This window comes from Myotis lucifugus, unplaced genomic scaffold, assembly GCF_000147115.1.
Source record: "Myotis lucifugus unplaced genomic scaffold, Myoluc2.0 scaffold_19, whole genome shotgun sequence".
NCBI lineage: Eukaryota > Metazoa > Chordata > Mammalia > Chiroptera > Vespertilionidae > Myotis > Myotis lucifugus.
This window is the reverse complement of record NW_005871067.1, coordinates 4431248-4436588: the sequence shown is the minus strand read 5'-3', so window position 1 is coordinate 4436588 and position 5341 is coordinate 4431248. Positions and strand designations below refer to the sequence as shown.

The 5341-nt window shown below is 49.7% G+C and overlaps 1 pseudogene; it reads left to right on the top strand.

Annotated features, from left to right (window-relative positions):
• The first annotated feature begins 201 nt into the window (after window positions 1-201).
• On the top strand, window positions 202-4549 carry LOC102433117 (annotated as a pseudogene).
• Window positions 4550-5341: the final 792 nt, after the last annotated feature.

Genomic DNA, 5341 nt, shown 5'->3' with positions numbered 1-5341 from the left:
AAGAAACTCATAGTATTAACAGCATGTTGCTGTATTATGATCAGACTGACCAAAGTATGGATCTTTGTATACAAATTCTGATAAGAAAGACACCTGAAAAATAGAGCATGTGCCAACAATTAGTTGCTGGGACCCGCCTAAACTTGTTATCCATTGGAAGGGTTTGGTAATCCAGTTCCTGCTCTAGAGAAAGCTAGAGCTATGGCTACCGGGAATGCTCCTCCAAGATTATAGAAAGAGAATGAAAAAAGTTACTGGAAATCCTCCAGCAAGATCTGGACTCGATCCTAGATTCATTAACCTCTCAGAGGCTAATTTCTGAGGACGAGTATGAGGCACTGGAGGACATTCCAGACCCTCTGAATAAAAGTCGGAAGCTGTTGATTTTGGTGCAGAAAAAGGGAGAAGACGGTTGTCAGCATTTCCTCAAATGTTTATTTAGTACTTTTTCAGAGTCAGCAACCACTTGGAGCTTAAGGCATGAATTTTTAAAACATGAAAATATAGAATCTCCTCAATCTACAGGGGTAAGCAAGAATTCGGAAGATCTATTTTCCCCAGGAAAGAAACAGCCTGAGAGTTCTGAGATCACAGTGTCCTTAAAAGAGAAAGAACACTTGGATGTGGAAACCTCTGAGATGTTCATGGACAAGAAAAGTAGTTATGGCAAGATGGCGTGGTCCTTAAGGAAAAACGAGAAGTCATACAACCCACCAACAACCACAATACCACATTCAGTAGAGAATGTTGAATCTGAAGTTTCAGGAACTATTGATTATTCACAGGACCAACAGAGATACAATGAGCCTGATGATTCTTTATACTTAGGAGAAGACGAATATCTAGAATCAGCTGTATTCTCTGAAGATGTAGAAAGCACCGTGGAAGGAGAAGATCATAATGACCTAGAGTACCTTGTCTATGGTGGGGAAGAGGACCTTGTGTATTCAGAAACCGCGGAGTTCTCTGGTGACGAGCAGAGTTATGGTGATTCAGAACCCAGCATGCCATTGGAGGAAGAAGAAGAGGAAAGTATGGAAGAAAGAAAAAAGATGTTTAAAGATGTCCTGTCCTGTTTGAACTTGGATAGGAGCAGAAAGCTTCTGCCTGATTTTGTTAAATAGTTCTAATCGAGGACCTAAGTGGACACCCGAGACTCCGGGAGACCTAGCCTTGAATTTCCTGATGAAAGTTCAAGCACTGGAGGAAACCAAGATGGCGGCATAGGTTAACGCCGGAGTTTGCTGCCTCGAACAACCACTTCAAAAATACAACTAAAAGACGGAATGGACATCATCCAGAACCACAGGAAGGCTGGCTGAGTGGAAGTTCTACAACTAGGAGGAAAGAGGAAAGCATACAGAGACTCAGAGGAGGCGCAGTGCTGAAGTAAAATACTGAGGTGCGGAGGTGCATGCGGAGCAGGCTGGCGGCTGAGGGCGCGGTTGTCTGTTTCAATCAGGAGGGAGTCTCAGGCTCTGAGACAGTCTAAGGCAGCGGTTCTCAACCTGTGGGTCGAAACCCCTTTGGGGGTCGAAGGACCCTTTCACAGGGGTCGCCTAAGACCATCGGAAAACACATATATAATTACATATTTTGTGTGATTAATCACTATGCTTTAATTATGTTCAATTTGTAACAATGAAAATACATCCTGCATATCAGATATTTACATTACGATTCATAACAGTAGCAAAATTACAGTTATGAAGTAGCAACAAAGATAATTTTATGGTTGGGGGTCACCACAACATGAGGAACTGTATTAAAGGGTCGCGGCATTAGGAAGGTGGAGAACCACTGGTCTAAGGGAAAACCCTCCCTTTTCCCAAGAGCCTGTTGCTGTGGCCAGCCTGCATGGAGACCTAGAAAGTTTTTGGACACAATTTGGTTTCTTGATGGAGGTTTCCTCAGATGTGTTTTTTTCTTCACTGACTGCCTAGGTCCGTGGTTGGCAAACCGCGGCTCGCGAGTCACATGTGGCTCTTTGGCCCCTTGAGTGTGGCTCTTCCACAAAATACCACGTGCGGGCGCGCACGTACAGTGCGATTGAAACTTTGTGGCCCATGTGCAGAAGTCGGTATTTTTGGAAGAGCCGGTATTTTGTGGAAGAGCCACACTCAAGGGGCCAAAGAGCCTCATGTGGCTCGTGAGCCGCGGTTTGCAGAGCCACAGTTTGCGGACCACTGGCCTAGGTTAAAAGGAATGGGACCTGCTCATGTTTTTAGGAGAAGATGCCATTGAAAGATGCTACTTTATCCTCAGTCCCCAGGCCAGGGAGAGTGAAGGGGCTCAGATTTTCCAGAGGATTCTGAAGTTGAAGCCATCACAGCTACTGTTTTGGGAGGAGGAGGAAGCTGGGGAGAAAGGGAGGAACTTGAAGGGCCTCCGAGCTGCCCTCCAAGAAGTCATGTCCTCATCACTCAGATGTGTGTCTGTGGAGGACATGGCCTTCCTGGCCAGGGAGTTGGGGATCCAGATAGACCAAGACTTTGAGAACGTTCAAGGAATTCAAGTTTCCCCTGGTGAAAACTTGGCTGGAACAGTTGAAGATGAAGGGCAACAAAGACATAGCCAGAAAGCTCATCTGAAATCCCCATTGAGATGCCTATGAAAGAGCCTGGAGCTGAAGGCGAGGTCACCCAGGCTCTTCAGAATTTCCACCTCATCCCAGTATTCATGCCTTATATGCAAAACCTCTGTTCGTTCCCAGTCAGAATTGGAGGCCACTTTAACTGTGTTCCTGTGAAAGCCCCTAGGGTTACAGGCTTCTGCCTTGGGTCAGAGCAGAAGTCTAGGTGGTTCCATCCTCCACCCTTTCAGATTTCAGGTGTCCATAGTCAAGATAGAAGTTCTGGGGTTTAGTACTTCCAACCACAGAGATTTTGTTCTGTTGAAAGTTTTATGAAATTTTCGAGACCTGCTTGGGGACATCACATGGTTGGACCATTTGGGAGACCACCAAGACCCATTTGGCTTGGCAGACCACAGACAACGGGAGCTTGTGCAAGGTCTGCCATATTGGTCTCCCTGGTAGGTCACTTCCACTCACAGCCAGCAGGACCAGTTGGGAAGCCACCGCCTAGGCAAGCCCACGCCCGGGGAACACAGCCACCTGAGGCAACTGCAAAACTGATGAGAACATTATCCCACACTGTGACTCCTCACTCTCGAAACTTTCAGCCAGCAGGAGTCATACACAGACCCCTAAGGCCTGCTTTTCAGCAGGGATTCAAGCTAAAGACAAGGTGGGCCTTCAAATCCAGCTGGCCAAATGGGATCCCATCCTATGTCCAACAACAGATTTTTACCCAACTCTCTGTTCCGTCAGCCCACACCACCCCCAGGGCAAGCATTCCCAGCCCCAAACCCTTCTAACCTATGGCCTCTCAACCCAAACCTACCAAAACAAAACCCACTCATCCCCAGCCCTCCCAAGCTAGATGCTCTCCATCCAAACCCACTCATCCCCAGCCCTCCCAAGCTAGATGCTCTTTATCCAAACCCACTCAACCTAAGCCTTCCCAATCTAGGCCTTAGCCCAGACCTACTCAACCCAAGTCATCAGAAATCAGTGCCTCACAGGCTAAGGCATCCTACTTGAGAGCAGGGCCCAAGAGGGGAGGGAAGCATTAAAGTACTTACTTCAGAGACCTATGAAATGTATCCTTTACCCAGACCATTCCGATCACAGAATAGTAACCTAAAGAAGAGTGGCAGTGATGGTAAGAGACCACTACCATTAGCATTACACAGAAAAGGAGATATGCACAGCCTAATTGTTTTCATTAAACTGTAAGAATTGTGTCCCTAAGAAAGAGGAAAAATATGAAAAGAATTAAGAATAGAATAAAGCGGTAAATAAATTAATTGAATCCAGTCTTGAGTTTTAGGTAATATATAACCTGAATCCAGGGAATGGGCTTATGAGGCAGCCCCACTTGGGGAAGAATGAGGTTGGAGTCTCCAATTGCAAAAGAGATGATAAATTAGGGCTCGGTTGCCTCAGTGTTGCAAATAAAATTGCCTTAGATGTTGGCTGCTCCAGGGGTGTCTTGGTCAAAATTTTTGGTTTAATATCAGGCATTAACCAGATAACCTTGTTTGTTTAGGATAATCAATTTGCTTGTGGTAACAGCCTCAATTTGCTTAGATGATAAAATTCTCTCATTTGACCCTTATCCTAATAATAGACAAACATGGTAATTAACCATACCTCCGCTACACTTCCCATTGGCTAATCAGGGCGATATGCAAATTAACTGCCAACAAAGATGGCGGCTAATTTGCATACTTCAGGCAGGGTAGGACAGTGGAAGCCGCCATCCAGGCCTCCATGTGCTACCGGGGGCTAAGGCAAGCGGTGCTGATCGCCTCGCTGGAGCCCTCCCCCGCCCGCCCACTGGAGACAGGGGGCCTACTCCCGTGTGAAATCGGGGGTGGGCGGGGGCTGGGGCCAAGGCAAGTGGTGCGGATCGCCTCAATTGAGCCCTCGCCCGCCCACCGGAGACACGTCCCAATGCACGGGGGCTGGGACGAAGGCAAGTAGTGCAGATCGCCTTGCCGGAGACCTTGCCTGCCCTCCGGAGACATGTCCCAATGCGATCTGGGGGCGGGCGGGGGCTGGGGCGAAGGCAAGTGGTGCCCATTGCCTCGCCGGAGCCCTCGCCCGCCCACCTGAGACATGTCCCAATGCGCGGGAGCTGGGGCGAAGGCAAGTGGTGCCCATCGGCTCAACCGAGCCCTCACCTGCCCACCGGAGACACAGGACCCACTCTGAGAGAGAGAGACAGAGAGAGAGAGATTTAGAGAGAGAGGTGGAATTTTGCATCCCGCATCCCTCCCTGATCAACCACTGTGATTCCAAGCCAGCGAGGGCTGCCTTCAGGCTGCTGCTCCAGGTCCCTCACCCCCACCCCAGGTCCGAGAGCACAGTGCTGGGCAGGGGCACCCAGGGGTTTGGGAATGCAGCACAAGGGGCCCGCACAGCTGGGGGTGGGCTGTGTTTACACCGCCAAGTTCCCCACTTCTGCCCTGGCCCGGCATGCCTCCTCCTTCCCCTCAGAGGCCCAGCTCCTGCCTACATGCTTGCTGGGCAAGCCCAACTGCACAGGGGAGTGAGCCATGGCAATCGGGATGGCCACTTCCTGGGATGGGACTGCCGGACCACAGCGATTCATGAGGGCGATGAGGCCCGTGGGGCATGTGGAGCCCTCGGCTGGCGGGGGTGGCCGGCCAAGCCGAGACTGGCTTCAGTGGGGCCAGTGGGAGCCTGTTGAGGCCACCCCAACCCCCACAGGTCTCGGGTGGATGGTGGCTCAGTGGAGAGCGGTGTCTCCAT